Genomic DNA, 19,976 nt, shown 5'->3' with positions numbered 1-19,976 from the left:
CCATTATATGTTTCCCAACGGTTTCAAGCTACAGCTCTGAATTTAAGAATGTCAATAGGTTTCTTCTCTCTCTCAATCCTATCTGCACCTCACACACGATACTGGTGTGCTATAGATTCTTGTACCTTTCATATGTGGGATAAATATGGAGGGAAAAAAACAAACAAAAAACTTATGTCTCAGTGTGTTGTGTGTGTGTGTGTATATATATATTCTGATGATGACCTTGATATAAAGGTCAAAACATTAAGTTATTTTATCTCACTTTTAAGTAAAGCAATTGCTCTAAAATGCCGGTTTCTCCATAATTCTACACCACAACTGCCATAATCTATTGTGATGATCTCACAATTTTAGCAATGTAATCCCTATACTTTGAGTCTCTGTCCAATGCCACTTTCAGATTTCTCATTTTTTCCACTACCATCAAAATTTCCTTATTAACTATATTTTCCATCCCATATCACTGCCTACCAAATTTCGAGACCTTACATCCTGCAACATAAAACTGGCAACTCCACTCACTCTACCACATACATAGTGTATTTAGATCTTCCTGTAAGGCCACATCTGCTTAGTTCTTCAGTTTTTCCAACTTTGCCCACATGTAAGGCCACAACAGCATCTACTCAACTCTTCATAGTATTAGCATAAATTCCTATTAACATATCCTTGCTGCACACTGCTGTTACCTTTCGCTTTTGGGATACCACTCTCCTACACAACCTACTGATGATGACAGCCAATCATCGATCCAACTCGCTAGTCTCTTATCCATTCCAATTTATTTATCAGCTTATCATCGAAGGCCTTTGAAAATTCCAAGTATAACAATCTAAAAGCATTTCCTTTATCCAATGAAATCATTACCTTAGTACATAAGTAGATTACTAAAACATGACTTCATTTAACATGTTAAATACTGCTATTATCAACCAAATTCTGAATCCTAACCTTCACTAACCTCTCCATGTACTTTGAAGGAATGCTCCATAGCGTTAATAGCACCCTAGCATACTGGTTTAGCATGAGTCTTGGCTGCCAAGGGTGCCACTGTCAACAGCTTTTCAAGTCAAGTATAAATTCCACATGTACATTGTTTGCTGCTAAATTTTATTCAATATGAATCTCTACTAGTTTTAGATACTATATAGCACACTTCATTGGAAGAGTTAACCCTCTCATCCATAAGGGCCTCATATGAGGACACATATATTTTTCCTTATAATAATTATTCACTCATAATTTAGTGCTACTGTATGCATGTAGTCCTCATCTGAGGAGACCAAAGTGTTCTTAGAAACGACACCAGATGACAGGAGTTTCAACAGAGTTACAGTAATACCAATCTCTCTGCAGTGCATGGTGGTATCAAGGAGGAAGTGAAAAGGTGCTGTTTTGTTGATTTGAATTTGGTGATTTTATGAGTCTTCTGGAAAAGGTTAGTATGGTTTTATATATTGTTATACCTTGTAGATGAAGTGTGAATATTTAATTTGTTCATGTTTATTACCATATTCATAAAACGAACTTGAAAACAACCCATTCTCATATGAGGACAATATGTTTGTAAGGTAATCTATGCAGCAAATAGTTTGAGGTTAGAAAGGTCTTGTACAATATTTTTATAATTTTATTTTTGCAAACATAAATGAATAGTAAGTGTGTTAATTGGCATTATCATCTCTTTTACAGATGGATAACCAAAACCCAGGTCCATCAGGCATAAAAAAAGGCCTATTACCACAAGAGAATTACTGAAGAAGATTGAAAAACTGTTGGAGGAATCTGAAGATAGTTTGGAGCTGAGTGATTCTGATGATGATCCTACATACAAGCGGCCACAAAATGATCCTACAGAGAGTGACAGTTCAAGTGAAGACGGTGATGTTCAGTGTCCTTCCCCTGTTGGTCAGACTCACAATGTTCAAAGTCCAGCTAGTGTGCAAAATACAGCTGTTGCTGGTCATATGCCATTGCAGGCAACCAGTGTGGTTTAGTGAGAAAGATAATCCCTTTGTTGGTACTGAACCACAGTTTAGAGGAAAACACAAAGTAAATATTCACAGAGAGAGCACTGTAGATTATTTTTCACAGCTGTTTCCAGATGAATTGATGGATGAAATTGTGAAACAAACATCTGTATGCATGCTATAAAGGCAAAGATAATTTAGCACTTACTGTGACTGAACTCAAAATTTATCTTGGAATTGTACTTGTCATGACATACATAAAATAGCCACGTGTAAGGCAGTATTGGTCTTCTGAACATGGGCTGTGCATCGATGTTATAGCTGATGCTGTCAGTGAACAGATGGGAGGACATAAGGAGATATTTGCATTTTGTTGATTCAGACACAATACCCACCAACAATAAAGACAAAGCAATACGATAAGACCAGTACTGCAAAAGTTTCATGAAACATTCCATGCTGCTGTCAGCCCAAAAGAATTTCAGAGTGTAGATAAGATGATGGTTCCATTCAAGGGACATTCACAACTCAAACAATACTTACCTAAGAAACCAAAAAAATGGGGTTTCAAAATGTGGGTGAGAGCGCAGGCATTTCAGACTATGTGTATTGTTTTGATATTTATGTAAGTGCAGATCCTGGAAGACAAAATTCAGACTCATTCAGTGCAAGTGAAAATGTAGTACTTAGGCTTTGTCATGATCTTGCTGGTAAGAGCTTCAAGGTATATGCAGGCAACTTCTTCACAAGCATCCCCTAATTAGGAAACTAAAGGAAGATGATATGTATTATGTGGGTACATGCAGAAGAAATCAACTTCAAGGTGCTGACAAGAAACTGAAAAATGAAAAGGATTTGCAGAAGATGGGACGAGGAAATATGTCACTTACCATGTCTTTTGATGGTATTACTGTCACTAGATGGGTTGATAACTCAATAGTACATGTGGTATCTAGTTACTTAGGAAAGGAGCCTGTCAGTGTATGTCAGAGGTTCAGCCAGAAAGAAGAAAAGTATGTTGAAATTCCACTACCTCGCAGCATAACTGTTTATAACAAACATATGGGTGGAGTGGACCTTATGGACTCTCTTGTGGCTTTGTATCGAAATGATACCAGGAACAAACGATGGCATATGAGAATTTTTTACCATATGCTGAACGTACTTGTTTGTAATGCATGGATCATTTGGAAATGGGAAGAAAAAGAAAAATTGGATTTGTTGGAATTCAAATCAAGAGTGGTAGCTGTTTTGATATATGAAAGTTTAGCTCAGCTAGGTATAAAGAAATGAGGACGCCCTTCAAGTCAGACACTACCAGCACTAAAGAAACGCAAAACTCACTCTGTGCCACATAAGAAACATTTTGACGGTGGTGGACACTTCCCAAAGAAGACAACAGGTGCTAATGCCAATCGTTGCAGAGATGTACACTGCAAGAGTAAAACAAGATGCACCTGTGGCAGACGTGAGGTCCCAATCTGTCTGGAATGTTTTCAGTCTTTCCATACAAAATGAGGCAAAGAGAATAAGACTGTTCTTGATTTACATTAATCTCTTATAGATTGCCATAGCTCTACTGTAAATTCTAATTGTTTATAATCTGCTTTGTATACTTGTAATATCTTTCAATGAAAATAAATTCCTTAGTCTAAGTCATTTCCATAGAAATATGCCTGTTTAGCATTAGTGCATGATGTCCTCAGATGAGGACATCATTTATTTATATATATATATATAGGACACAAAATTAGCAAAATTAATGAATTCATGGTAATACTGTAAGATTAAATGGTACTGTATATGCCATTATAATTTTTTATAAATGAATATAAAAATTCATGCATGAGAGAGTTAATTTTAAACAAAATAATAATACAACAATTGAGGTATGTAATAAACAAATTAACAGAAAGAAAACAAAAACAAATATTTGAAAAAAGACTAACAACAGAGAGAGCTTGCAAATCATGTTATATCATGATGACTAGCATTATGATGAGAAGTGTCTGAGATTTGTGTCCATTAGTTTTGATGAAAGATGACCAAACCTGATGTAGGATCATACCCTGCTTCTTGTTGCACTGATTTGAGTTTTTAACATTTCCATGACTCTTTGAATGCTCTAATGAAGAAATTGTAGTCAATGTAAACCATTTCTGTATGCTGCCATAGCACTTGATGTTTTGTATTTGTTGTATTCACTGCTAATTCTGATTTGTGTTTTCTCCCCCCCCCCCACATCTTTGATGTACACCAACATGCTTCTCTCTCCTGATTGGCCCTTGTCTGTCCGAGATGGCAAATTTCATGAATTTTGGTGAATGGGGAGATTTCAGAGGTTGCAAAGGATTTGAGATCTAATTTAGCAGAGAGAAAGCAACTTTTTTCCCTGTTGACACAATATACTTGCTATCTTGTCCATGACAGACCAGATATAAGGGAGGGATACGGCTCCTCTATATTCTTGTTTGTTCTGTCCATCTGTCTGTTAAGGAGGCTCCTTTAGAATGCTGCCAGCCATTTTTTATCATAGCCACTTTTGGGTGGATCAGACTGTGGTATTAGAGGTCTTAGCTTCTCTTATAGATTGCTGGAAATGCTATATGCCCTGTCTTGAAGGGTTTTATAATATCCATTTTTTATGAGGGATGATGGTGGTGGTGGTACTCTACATGGGGATATCTCCCCATGTGTGTTGGTTTTCTATAGACTGAATAGAAAACTTTATTTTGTTTGGAGACCTTTGGGAGAGTGTCTAAAAAAAATGAAAAGATCTGTTATTTTCCAATTTGATGGTGGACTTAATGCAGGAATAAATGTCATTAAGATAAACAACAAAGTCTTGTAGTTGTTTTTCAGAGCCTGGTGATGAACACATCGCACATGTATCATATCCAAAGTTTAGGGTGTAAGTTGTCAGGGCCTGTTTTTTTTTTATACAATTCCATGAAAAGAGAGTGGTGAACCTATTGCTAAGCTTTCTATCTGTTCAAAGAATTTGTCCTCCAATTGGAAGAGTGTGTTTCTAATGCAGTGTTCAAAACTTCAGAGCATCCAGCAATAGTAGTTGTTGTAGATCTATGGTTTGTGTTTAAGGAATATTGGTGAATAGATTAGTTGCCAGTAAGTCAGAAGATTCTATGACACAATCTTTTGCTTTTCAATAAAGTGTTGTGTTGCTGTTGTAGGATCTGTCTTGACACAGGACTGGCGCATAGTATTTTTCTTGTGTGTGCGATTAATGTTCACCGCCTTTCCAAAAAAATTTTTTTTTGAATAAAGTGGGAATAAAACAAACAAGAAATGAAAAACAAATGAAAACCGCTTTACAGTATAATGTTACCTACGGATTAGTCCTGCTTATACAAATTTTTTCAAGTTATAAATTTTCAAAATAATATAAAATAGTAATATAAAGTTAAGAAATTTAATAAAATATTCTTTACATTAATTTTGCTAAAAGGGACTCGTCTGGTTTCATTTTAGCAAAATCCTGTTGCAGTACATCAATGTTGATAGACTGAGCAATATTATTTTCTATTGAAATTAGTGCCAAACCATTTAGTTTTTCTTGACTCATGCTTGATCGCAGGTAGTTCTTTAATTGTAATTTAGAAAATATTCTCTCTCCCTTAACAACTGAAACGGGAAAAGTTAATAGTATTCTCAATGCAATCAATGAATTTGCATAGAGTTCTTCAAGGTTGTTATAAATCTGATTCGCCGATTATTTTGTGTTGCTGACACTGCCCTAACAGCCCATTAATATAACAGGCTCGAATGTTGAGAAGAATTAGTTATCAGTAGTAAGCCGACTTTTAGGGCTGGACCACATGCATCCTATCCGATTAAAATTAGGATATGGTCCTTACATGGAACTCAACAATTAATCATAATTTGATTTTATGATACATCAAAAAATTAAGAAGAACCATTTTAGGTATATTTTCGTAAATTTTAATCAAAAATTACAATGATATAATCCAGGATACAATTTCAGAATTTATTTGTTCGTTTCTGGGAAGATCTGAAGGGACCCGAACAGAAGACAACATACACTGATAATTATATGTACCATTCTGTACCATTTGCTGTTTGCTTAAACTCTTATCTCATATTTTTTGACATCTTTTAGGCGCCTGTGTATATTGCACACGCCACCAGCCAGGCCTAGGTAGGACATGTAGCATCCAGTATGGGCAGCAGTGGAATGTCTTCTTTGTGAACCTTAGGAGCTCCATAAATTCTTGAAACTCAAAGGTGTTTAGATGTGAGATACTTCATCTTTAGGCCAGTTGATGAGATCTCTGTTTAAACTGTTTGCCGTGTTGTGGTGTGCCAAGTGGGGACCCAGTCAAGTAGATTGTGGGTGTTGGTATCACTAAGAAAGTTTTGCCTTTTTTCAACATATTTCTCCATGTTCATGACTACCATGGTATTACCTTTTCTGTTTTCAACTTATATAGTCTTTTTTTCATGCCATATTTTCGCTCATCTACATAATACTGTATATGAGCTTTCAGTAAATTTTTTAAAATCTTAATGAACACAGAAGAAATACATAGTGATCTATGTATTTCTTCTGTGTTCATTAAGCTTGACTCCTCTAGGTTGTTCAAGGAGATGAAGAGATTTTGGAAACCATCTAGAGATGATTAAAGTAGTGTTTGGACTCTGAAAAATTAAACTCATTCATGGAGAAACTTCCTTAGTAGACTGACGTCTACCAAGAAAGGAAAATCCACAATTGATCAGATACATATAGTTAAACAATTTAGAGAAGTTTGAGGAATTTGATATAAATATTCAGCAAATTTGTTGCTATTATCCAACAGGCATATTACAGCATTAATAGAGGAAAATTATATGAGATTATGTACTTTGGGGTACCAGATGAGGTAGTAAGACTGACAATGCTAGCAATGGAAAATTCAGAAGCACAGGGTAAATAACAAAATGATTTAACAGACCCCTTTCCAATAACTCAATGATTAAAAAGGTGATAGTCTAGTGCAAATAATTTTAACTTAGCTTTGGAATATATTATCTGATCATTGTCAGTAGATACTAAAGATACTCTAATTAACAAATCATTGCAGATTGTAGAATATACAGATGAACATTAACATCATGTCAAGAACCTAATAGAGCAGAAGAAATGCATATGGAACTAGAAAAATCAGCACAAGAGACAGACCTAAAAATTAATAATAATAATAAAAAAAAAAAGGTTAACTGATACAATTGTGAAAATTGGGAATCTTGTTCCAGAAAAACTGGAACAATTTAAATATTCAGAAGTAACGATCATTAGCCAATGAAAGGAGATGATACAAATGCAGAATCGAAAAAAAGAGTTAATCAGGATTTCTATTCTCTCTCTCTCTCTCTCTCTAGTGTACTCAGTCAAAAGATATTGATTGGAAAACTAAAGTGAAAATATATAATCAATAATTAGTCCAGTTATTAGCCATGAATTTGAAATTTGTATATTTATGGCAAAGGTGGAAAATTTGATTTCAGGTTTTGAAAGGAAAATCCTTAGAAAAATATTTGGCACAGTGAATGATAGCAGTTTCTGAAGTATAATCAACTTCAAAAAAGGTGCAGTTGGCAGCACATGTTGTATTCTTAAGAAGACAATAAATAGTAAAATTCTTGGACCAAAAGAAAAACCTAAAATAAGATGGATAGATATGATTAGTCAAGATAGCAACATCACATTACGATGTACAAACTGGAGAAGTAAAATTGTGGACAGACAGGGTTGGAGGCAACAAATCCTGGAGGCCAAGGCTCGATTTGGGTTGTAGAGCCATAAGAAGAATCAGGTCTGCGGAATGTTGGGTATGGAGGAGGAATGATATGACTGAGATAAATTTGTGATGGATTTGTACTGTATTAATGCAGAATAGGAGCCTCTGTAGCTCAGCTGATAGAGATGAGCCCTTTAGTTGGAAACTCATAATGACATGAAGGACCTTTATCAGGTCTTTTCAATCAGATGGTGAGTTAGTCAGTCTCATAAGTAGGTAGTGGTTTTTTCTCCTGGAAACTCAGGTCTTTTCATCCCTCAAAATAGGAAAATAGGTAAACCAGCCTCATGAACACACATATCTACAGTCATAAAATACTCACCCTGTGGATATGCAGCAGAGGAATGACAAGCTGGCTACATTAATTGCCTATAACCTCTAATCAGGGGAATCAACCTTGGATGGACAAGAATTGGAATGCAGAATAGTTTTTCCATAGACTGGAAAGTGTAGCAAGAGAAAAATGCAGTAAACAGTTTTAGGGAATAGTTTGATGAACACTCGGCTGATAATGAAGAACTCTCACAATGAGTCTTTTGACTATGAAGGTTTGGTAATAATAATATATATGTGAATGTTTGTCGGTCTGCTACACAAATTACACTGATGAGCATATGACTACCATATATTATATGGCTTTCTGTTTCGACTAGTGAATATTTGTAGTTTGTAAGCTAAACATACAAACCTAAACTACAAATTCATTTACACATGCTTTTTTTAATACATGCACTGATATAATGTTTACATCAATTTGCAATACCTTTAAACCTCCAACTCATCTATTCTCCCTTCTCAGTAACAAGCATGATATCATTTGTAGGCAATGGTATAAACTATGTCATTGCTGAATATCTTAATTTTACTGCAATCACTTTATTGCCATCTGTATGCTATATCTCTAAATAATTTTTGGAATAACAACAGGAGAAAGGGGAAAAATTTATTCTTCAAAATTCTTCTGTTGCTCTCACATGGTGCTGCTGCACTATAATTCTAAGCCTACTACACACGAAGTATATATATAGTGGAACTGATGCTTTGCCTTACATATGGAAAATTTTACTCAACTTCTCTATAATCTGTTACCTTTGGCAGTACTCCTCACATATAACTACTAGAGAGTACACTGGATTGACCCTAATGGTATGTTTTCAGTCAACTAGCAAATAATCCTGCTGCCAAGTGCACCTGGAGTGAACATAATGGCATATGGAGGCACTGCTAAAGCCAAATTTGCAAAGTAGCTGGGCAATTGTTTGTGTGTGTAATTTGGCAAAGAACCCATGCTATGACAGAATAATTGTAGCAAGATGATTTTACCAGTTGACTTGGAAGCCTTCAAACACAATTATTAAATTCAGTCCAGAAATGCTATCTAATGATTGGTTTGCAGAATTGTTTTAAAGCTAAACGGTGAATTTTTATTAGTAAAAGAGGTATAGTTTTTGGCATGATCGAAACTGATTCATCGATACTACATATATTTGAAAGGTATCTGAAAGGTTATGGAAGGTTTGCCTTTTCCTGCATATAACCTATTATGTTTTGCTCGAGTTTTCATGGTGTTATTTAAAGTCGAAATTTGGAAGGACATAAAATATGTAATAATAGATTCTTTAGTATTCACTAATTATGAAGTATACACTAATAATTTCACCCAGTTATCCTGAAAATCACTTGAAACACAACAAGCAGAATAGACACCAGGAATATTGACTAAATGATCTGAAAACATTCACTTATTATTTACTAGTCGACAGTATAGTGGACTGAACAATCTGCAGAAAAGTCACTTTAACGCTATATACCATCACCATCTGGATACATACAGATATTAAAGAGAGAAAAAAATAGTCAAACTTACTAAATAAAGTTTTATGTTACGTATTTCTTTTTTCAAAGTTCTTCATTCATTATTTTTGTTTCAAAAATTTCAGGTATATATTTCAAGTATAGATTTTTAAACATACTGTTAATAATTTTTATTTTTATTTATTTATGGCATCTAATGCATGGGCAGGTGCTCTGTAATCTTTTTCTCCTGAAAACTCAGGTCTTTTCATTCCTCTAAATAGGTTAACCAGCCTCATGAACACACATATCTACAGTCATAAAATACTCACCCTGTGGATATGCAGCAGAGGAATGACAAGCTGGCTACATTAATTGCCTATAACCTCTAATCAGGGGAATCAACTCATCTTGGATGGATAAGAATTGGAATGCAGAATAGATTTTTCATAGACTGGAAAGTGTAGCAAGAGAAAAATGCTTTAGCCGCTTCACTTCTTATCTGAAGCAGCTAAAGAATTGTCAGTGCCTTTGACCTTATTGTTTAATCTGAGTCTCGGGTCTGGTTTAGTCCTGAAGGGGTGGAAAGAGGGGAAAATAGTTCCACTGCATAAAGGAGGATTCAAGACTACTGTTGCAAATTACCAACCAATCAGCAAATCAGGAGTCATTGTCAAGGTCTTGGAGAAAGTAGTCAAGGGTAAAATACAGGAATGGATTGATGAAAATGAGATACTGTATGGGAGACAGCATGGTTTTGTGAAGGGTAGATCATGCCTCAGTAACTTGCTCACGTTTTATAACACAGTGACGGCTAAACTGGATAAGGGTAATGGGTTTACAGTGATACTGCTTGAGCTGGCTAAGGCCTTTGACAGGACACCACATGGAAGTCAAATCCATAAACTGCAACATATGGGAATGAATATAGGGTTGGTGAGATGGATAGGAGGGTGGTTGATGGAGAGACAACAGAGAGTAGTTTACTCAGGAGTAGAGTCCAAAAGATGGCCTGTGACTAGTGGTGTGCCACACGGCTCTGTTCTTGGACCACTGCTGTTTAATTTGTTCATTAACGATATAGGGAAGGATCTGAGAGGAACAGTTCATTTGTTCGCTGATGATGCTAAGTTGGGTAGGGCAATAGTGAATGCAGAAGATGTCAAAATTTTGCAGGATGATTTGGATAGATTGGAGGTTATGGGCTAAGGAAAATGGATGTCAATTTAATGTGGCAAAATGTAAAGTTATGCATTTTGGGGGTGAAAAGATTAGCAGCAGTATATCACATTGGTGGAACTGTACTCCAGGAGATTGATGAGGCCAGGGACTTGGAAGTGTTGGTGGTAGGGAGTTGAAGTTCAGGGGGCACATTGTAAAAGTGGCTAAATCAGCTCATCAAATCACTTGGATGCTGAAGAATACTTTGACGAGCAGAGATAAGCAAGTTATTGTCCCTCTGTATCTAGCCTTGATAAGATCCCATCTTCATTACTGTGCCCAGATAAGGTCACCTAGGTTTCTTCTTGATGGGGAGGAGGTTGAGAGGATCGAGAGGCGAGTGACCAAGATGATAGCAGGTTTATGGAATGAACCTTATGAAAACAGGTTGAAGATTTGCAGGTTGCAGAAATTGGTTGATAGGTGGAAAAATCCTATAGAAACCCTTCAAATTGCTGAAGGGTTTCTATAGGATTAATTCATAGGATATTTTTGAGAACAGGACTGGTGGTGGGAGGACTAAGGGACATCCATGGAAGCTGGGCAAGAGTGTGGTCAATAGGAGTGTTAGAGCTTGGTATTTTACTTTTAGAGTGGTGAATGAGTGAAATAAGCTGCCAGAGTCTGATGTGGGTGCTATGACAGTGAATGAGTTCAAGGCAAAGTATGATAGATACTGTGTGAATGTCGAACAGTTGTGATGGACATGATGTTTAGGGCCTCTCTCGATGAGTCTAAGCACTACTCCTTGGAGTCGCCCGTAATAATAATAATCATTATCCTTGTTATTCCTAAAGCATACTGACATACTAGAAAGGATCTATATTAATAAAACATACAATTTCAAAAACAGGAGTTAACTTCTGTTTGGCATTCTGCATATATTGTGTCCTATATTTGGGACACCTGGCATGGTTGAACTTGATGCAGTAAGTAGTGTCTTCTGTCTGTTTTCTGAAGAACATACTTTTTCTTGTTAGAGGATAAACAGAGACATTTAAAAAGATACTGTGCTTAAGTTTTAATTTTTAAAATTTCTCTAATAAATTTATTAAAATAACTTTCAGGACTTGGCATGTAACAAAAATTATACAGAATTTATTCAAAAATTCCAATATATTTCATCCAATGTTATGTGGACATTGTCAGGGAGACAGACTGTTAACAAGATTCATAAAATAAATCAAAATAATGAGCCATAAATCATGATTATATTAGTTCTTGCCTCAATTGCAGCTGAAGTATATGACATTACACTATTAGAGTTCAAAGAAACAACTGCAGCAAGTTGTGTAGATAAAAATTATTAAAAATAAGTATTCATTAAAAAAAAAATTATGAACAATTAATTAATAGTGATCATGTTCCAAAACTTGGATTTAGCATACAGTCAGAGTAGTTCAGGTTCAGATGATTTGGTACCGTTGCATATGCTTCAAGGAAAAGACAAATTTGAATTTACTGGAATGAAGGTGTTTTGTCTAGTTCCAAAGACCCAGACACGACTGAGACATGAACATATGCCTGATTTATGACTCATTATTTTGACTTACCTTTTGAATGTAATTAATGGTCTATCTCCCTGACAATGTCATGTAACAATTAGATGAAATATATTGCAATTTTTGAATAAATTCTATATATCATTCTTGTAATATGTGTAAACCATGTAAGTTATTTTAATGTCTAGTGCACAAGTTCCATTAAAGCTATTGTCTAATACAGTGTTTCTCAACCTGTGGTCTGCAGGCAGACTTAAATTAAATAAATATATACTTTTTTTAATTATCCAAACAAAACAAATTAAAATTGAATAAGTAAAAATTATTGAAATAAAATGGATACTTAAAAAAAACAACAAATAGCGGCAGAATGACGACAATAAGAGGGGTGAAGTGAAAAACTATATGGTTTTAGTGCTTCCACCTTCCCTTGCTGTTTTGTCAAATTTGAAGTAAAAAAGTGTTATCCACATTTCATTTCAACCAATTGCTTATTATATATTGATTTTTATGATTGAAAGTTTCCTCCTTCAACCAAGGCTCAGTACATCTTCAGAAGTGCTAAGTGATACTTGGACAAAGTGTGTGATGAGTTAACCCCAGTATTTATATATTTTTCGGAAACGTTTTTTAATGGAAAAGTGGCTTAGAAGGACTTTGAAAAGCAAAGCAAATGAAACAGGTAATACTAACCCTAATTGCGATACACATGTTGTAACAGCGAGTAAATCCAATACTACTAAAGTAGAAGAAACAAGCAATTCAAAGAAAAATTACCGTAGGAAATATAAGTTCATATTTGGAATTAGGGTTTACTTGGTGTGGAGATGAAAGTGAACAGAAGCCTCAATGGGTTTTGTGTTATAAAGTGTTGTCGAACGAGTGCATGAAACCTGTGAAACTCCAACGATAGTTAGAAACTAAACATTGGGATGTGAAAAATAAGCCAATTCAGCGGCCACTTAGGGACATTAAATCATGGGAAAGATATAGTTTTGGCCATGGGTTCGATTAATAGCACGGCACTGAAAGCATTCTCTCTCTCTTAAGTTTGTGCATAGCGAAAACAGGGAAAATTTACTACTTCCAACTATAAAAGATGTGGTAAAAACTATGTTTGGCAACAAGTTACTAAAAGATGTTGATTTGATTCCTCTTTCAAATGACACTGTCAGTAAAAAATTAATGATATGGCAGGTGAAAACAGGGAAACATTCTATCAGGGAAAATTTACTACTTCCAACTATAAAAGATGTGGTAAAAACTATGTTTGGCAACAAGTTACTAAAAGATGTTGACTTGATTCCTCTTTCAAATGACACTGTCAGTAAAAAATTAATGATATGGCAGGTGACATAGAATCTCAGTCAATTGAAAGAGTTAAGAAGAACTCTTATTATGCATTACAAATAGACGAGACTACTGATGTTACAAATGATGTGCAGTTAATATGCCACATAAGATATTCGCATGATAATAACATTCATGATGATATTCTGTTTTGTAGAACTTTGTCATCCCAACCAACCGGAGAAGAAATATTTTACACTCACAATAATTACATAATACAGTACACAAAGGAATCCAGTGGGAAAAATGTATGAGCTTCTGTTCGGATGGAGCTCACATCCTTACATAGTGGGGTTGTTTCTAAGATCAAGGAAGTAGCTCTGGGTATGAATTGGGTACACTGTTTCATACATAGGAAAGCGTTAGCCTCCAAAGGAATCCACCAGAATTTAAAACTGTGCTGTAAAACTAGTTAATTTTATTAACTAGCTTTATAGCTTTATTTTCAGTACTCTGCGATGAAATGGGCAGTGAATATATACAACTTTTGCTTCATTCTGAAATTCACTGGCTTTACAGGGGCAAAGTGCTAATAAGGTTATTTCAATTAATTCACGAAGTTTTATTGTTTGTAAATAAACGTAATTCTGATTTTACATCACTCCTTGTTGATGAAGCATGATTATCAACACTATCCTATCTTTCAGTTCACTTTTTTAGTTCTTTTTTTTGAAATTAAATTAACTAAATCTCTCTCTTCAGGGAAATTCTTTAACTGTTCTTGATGCCTACGACAAAATAAAGGCATTTGATAAAAAAATGGTGTTATGGATTAGTGATGTAAAAGACAGACAATCTGCACCTTTTCCACATTGGAATCCTTTTTAGTGGAAAATGATATTTTTGTTGATTCTGAGTTTCTGGAAAGTGTTTGTGACCACCTCAAAACTCTGAAACAGAATATTGAAACATATTTTCCAAATAACTTTAATAAGAAATTTCTGTGGGTTCGTGATCCATTTCAGGCTTACAGTCACGAGAACGACCTTTCGTTATCGAAAAAAGAACAGATAATTGAGCTTTTTAGTGACAGTGGACTTAAAAAGCAATTCCATGATCTTGGTTTGGCTCGATTCTGGATCTCGCCTTCAGTGAAAAGTGAATTTCCCGAATTATCTAAAAAAGCATTGAAAATCATCATGCAGTTTTCTATAACCCATCTTTATGAGAAAGGATTTTCATTGCCCCTTCAAATAAAAACAAAATACAGAAATCGTCTTAGTGTGTGTGTGTGCACGCACCGATCTTCGACTGAAGTTGACCGATATTGAGGCCAGATATCCAGCAACTCTGCAAGGGCTGAGAAGCTCAACCATCTCATTAAAAGTAAGTAGTAACATAATTAGATCATATTATTTATTTGTTTAATAAAAATTAAAACTTTGTTCAATGATGATACACTTTTAATAGTTTACTTCCAATTTAATCATGTTTACATATGTATTCAAAACATGCATTTTAGATTTATTATGTTATAAATGGCACAGTTTTTCTCATATGTTGATAATCCCCACATAGGTTTTTAAAAAAAATTACATAACTTAGTGGTCCGTAGAATTGTTTTAGGCATTTTACTGGTCGTTGGGCTTAGAAAGGTTGAGAAACATTGCTCTAATAAATGATCAAACTGGAACAATAAAGCTGTGTATGCAAAAAATTCCAAAAAACGTCCGAATTTGTACTTTTTATTTTAATTCTGAGTGTATTATTTTCCCTCTTAGTAAATGTTTAATATATGGTACAGGAGTCCTGTGGGCTTGTCTGGGTCAATTTATAGGAGCGGATTGATTATTTTTTGGGTTATTATAGACTATGAATTGCCCCGTATAATATTCCATTTACCCAATATATGCGTCAGAGCTAATCTCAGGTGGTATGGTCACTTAAACAGAATGGGCAAAGAAAGAAAGATTAGCAAAACAAGTGTTCTCTGCCAGGCTGGCAGCAAAACGACCCAGAGGAAGACCAAGATATAGGTGGATTGGTATGCCTTAGACGACAGAAATATAAGATCTGATAATGTTGGAGTCTTGACAAGTAACAGACTGATTTGGAGGAAAATTGTAGATAAGACGTTAAGTAATGATGTAAATTTTTCATGCAGTACTATCATATCCTGTACACCCCTTGAGGACACATGGCAGGAATTTGATGATGATGGTAAATGTTTAATAATATACCTCAATAATATTTATTTTATTTTTTTATTTTTTTTTTACTCCTAAACTGTGGAAAAGAAACTTTGAGAATAACAAGCTGGGTTCAAACCAAATAGAGGTTGTCAAGATCAGATTTTTGCTTTATGAGAAATAGTTGAGAAATCATGGGAATGTAACAAGGGCAGCAAAACGATCCAGAGGAAGACCAAGATATAGGTGGATTGGTATGGTACAAAGTACCTTAGACGATAGAAATATAATATCTGATAATGTTGGAGTCTTCACAAGTAACAGACTGATTTGGAGGAAAATTGTAGATAGGGAGTTAGTAATGATGTAAATTTTTCATGCAGTACTATCATATCCTGTACACCCCTTGAGGGTACATGGCAGGAATTTGATGATGATGGTAAATGTTTAATAATATACCTCTATAATTTTTTTTTACTCTTAAACTGTGGAAAAGAAACTTGGAGAAGAACAGGGGTTCAAACCAAATAGAGGTTGTCAAGATCAGATTTTTGGTTTATGAGAAATAGTTGAGAAATCATGGGAATGTGACAAGGATCTGTACTTAAATCTTGTAGATCTGAAAAAGGCATATGGCAACAATTATATCGGATAAATGGAATATTATACGGGGCAATTCATAGTCTATAATAACCCAAAAAATAATCAATAACTACTATCCTATAAATTGACCCAGACAAGCCCACAGGACTCCTATACCATATATTAAAGGCATCTCTGAATGTATGGCAAAAATTATGAAAAAATATCAATTGATTGCTACCTATAAACCCATCGACTAAATTTGCAACTTGCTACCTTCTCCAAAAGACAATCACCAATGATGCTACCTGGCATATACGAGGTACCATGTTCGTGTAAAGTGTCTTACTATGGACAAACAAGAAGATCTATATAAATGTATCTCTGAACATCAATCTCATCAAATCCCATAAATCTAGCCTTGTATAACATGAAACTGAAAATGCTAACCACAGGATCCAATGGAATAACGCTAACTGGTAATTAGTTTACGGAATTAACAACGCATATAAAGTATATTAATTAAAGGTAACTTTAATGAATAACTTCTATATTTCGGCAATGTCACATTGCCATCTTCAGGAACATAAAGATATGGTATGTGCACTCAGGAACTAACACAAAGCAAATGAGGAAGAAAGCAAGAAACTAATATTGTTCCTAAAGTCCTAATGGTGCCCTCTTGTGGGCTAATTTGGTAGTCTTGGCAGTTGGGCTGAAGTTCTCATAATGAAAGTCTCCCAAATTTGGGACAGTTTCATGCACCCAAATTTGTTGAGGTTAGGAACATTTTTTAGAGCTGCTGAAGATTCTTTGAATAATCTTTCGTATTTAAACTTGCTGCGATGAATTATTTTTGTTTTCTTCCAACGAATTTTATGGTGGGTATCTAAGGCCTGGTCTGCCAGCCCAGAGCAGCTGTACTGGTGAAACCGGATGTAGTCTTGGTGTTCTGAAATCCTGATATTTGTTGTTCTGCCTGTTTGGCCAAAGTAGGACAATTTGCAGCTGCAAGGGATCTGGTATACACCAGGTAGGTCTAGGGGAAGTGGTTGGTCTTTGGTAGAGCGGATAAGGGATGCCAACTTTTTATATGGTCTGTAACAGGAAGTAAGGTCATATTTTTTGAGGATATTGGTTATTTTCTTAGAGGTTCCCTGGATGTAGGGGATGGTGATAGACTTGGTGTAATCTTTATTGTGGAAGGGGGGAGGGGGGTTGTGGTTTACAAGTTTTAGTATTTTTTGGATTTTTTTGGGGTTATAGCCATTGGCTAAGAAAGTGCTGAGGATGTGGTTTAGTTCGATAGTCAGGGCCTTGTCATCTGAGCAGATTAATTTTGCCCTGTTATATAGTGTTTTTATCACCCCATATTGTTGTGAGGGGGGGGAGATTGCTGGTGAATGTATCTGCCAGTGTGGGTGGGTTTTCTGTAAACAGAGAAAACCAAAGATCCATCAAGCTGGCGGGTGATTAAAGTGTCTAGGAAGGGGAGGGTGTTGTTTTCCTCTTTTTCTAAGGTGAACTGGACTCTGGGGTGTTGGTTGTTTAAGTGTGTTTGGAAGGAGCAGAGTGTGTCTGAGCCATGTGGCCAAATAGCAAACACATCATCCACATAACGAAGCCAAATAGTGGGTTTTTGTGGGGCGGAGTTTAAGGCTTTCTCTTCAAATGTCTCCATAAAGAAATTGGCCAAGGGTGGGGAAAGTGGTCAACCCATGGCTGTCCCCTCTGCAAGGGACCTGGTGTATACCAGGTCCCTTGCAGCTGCAAATTGTCCTACTTTGGCCAAACAGGCAGAACAACAAATATCAGGATTTCAGAACACCAAGACTACATCCGGTTTCACCAGTACAGCTGCTCTGGGCTGGCAGACCAGGCCTTAGATACCCACCATAAAATTCGTTGGAAGAAAACAAAAATAATTCATCGCAGCAAGTTTAAATACGAAAGATTATTCAAAGAATCTTCAGCAGCTCTAAAAAACGTTCCTAACCTCAAGAAATTTGGGTGCATGAAAATGTCCCAAATTTGGGAGACTTTCATTATGAGAACTTCAGCCCAACTGCCAAGACTACCAAATTAGCCCGCAAGAGGGCACCATTAGGACTTTAGGAACAATATTAGTTTCTTGCTTTCTTCCTCATTTGCTTTGTGTTAGTTCCTGAGTGCACATACCATATCTTTATGTTCCTGAAGATGGCAATGTGACATTGCCGAAATATAGAAGTTATTCATTAAAGTTACCTTTAATTAGTATACTTTATATGCATTGTTAATTCCGTAAACTAATTACCAGTTATGTCTAACCAACGTATAAGTCTTACTACTGGAATAACGCTAAGCTGATATATAATCTATATATAAACATGAACATTTATATAAAGAAAGTGCTGAAGCCTTACTTCATAGACCTAATCTTAATTGACACGACTGTCTCACTATTCCAAAAATTTAGGAAATTGTTATCCTCAATTGCATTAAATAAATTTAGCTGTTATATTTTAATTTTAATTTAAGCCCCCATTAGTTTTAAACCATGAACACATGACTGTATATGTAAAGGAATTCCAATCTAAGCATGCACAATGCTGTTTTTTAATTCAATTCGTATTGTTGCTCAAAAATGTACCGATGATGTCTTATTATACATAAGACAAAATATTTACATAATAAAAAAATTATTTAGTGTGGCATATGTGTTACTTTATAGTTATGGATACCCCACAGGTTTCACTATATAAGAAATACATAGTCTATATTTAAGCTGTAAGTCAGCAGTTAGAATTGAAGGAAATACAGGAAGATGGTTTGATGTAAAATCAGGGGTAAGACAAGGATGGATATTTTCTCCAGTCTTATTCATCATCTATATGAATTGCATTATGAGGGGGAAAAGGGGGAGGGCATTAAACCTGATATTAAAATCAGATATATCAAAACTAAGCTCTTTGCTTCATGCAGATAATATTGTACTCCTAAATACATTCAGTGCAAGTCTCAAGATTTTCTAACTAAACTGCATAACAGCTGTAATAAATTTGGCATGAAAATCAGCAATAAAAGAAAACCTGAATTATAAGAATAAGCAAGAACAAAGAAAACTTTAGCTGCATTCTTGATGGAGAAAATATAACTCAAGTAAAATATTTCAGCTATTTAGGCAGAGTTTTTAGTGAAAATTACAAATTAAAATTGGAAATAGACTGCTAACAGAATAAGCAAAGCTAGTATGTTGGGGAGGCAGCTAAATAAATTTATATGGAAAAAGAGAGAAATTAGCCAAAACACAAAACTAGCAGTGTTAATGTTATGGATCTGAGAGTTGGATTAGAAATAAAGCATTTGATCAATGACTAGAGACCACAGCTATGACAGTTCTAAGAAAAATTGGGAGAGTGAGTAGATAGCAGAATCATGCTAAAAATTGAAGATATTAGAAAGGAACTTGACATTTTCAGCATTCAAGAATGTGTGAGCAGAGCTAATCAAAAGTATTATGGCCACTTCAACAGAATGGGAGAGGAAAGGCTAGCAAAACAGGTGTTTGATGCCAAGTAGCAGGAAAGGGATCAGAGGAAGATCATCAAAATCTAGGTGAATTGA

General features: G+C 35.3%; 1 protein-coding gene across 5 annotated transcripts in view; it reads right to left on the bottom strand.

Annotated features, from left to right (window-relative positions):
- Window positions 1–19,976, bottom strand: part of LOC150100408 (zinc finger CCCH domain-containing protein 10-like) — a 135,072-nt gene that overhangs the window by 71,401 nt on the left and 43,695 nt on the right. The gene's annotated exons all lie outside the window — the stretch shown is intronic.

Source organism: Typopeltis vanoorti, chromosome 13, assembly GCF_054136105.1.
Source record: "Typopeltis vanoorti isolate ZY-2024b chromosome 13, IOZ_Tvanoo_1.0, whole genome shotgun sequence".
Taxonomy (NCBI): Eukaryota; Metazoa; Arthropoda; class Arachnida; order Uropygi; family Thelyphonidae; genus Typopeltis; species Typopeltis vanoorti.
This window is presented reverse-complemented; position numbering and strand designations above follow the sequence as displayed.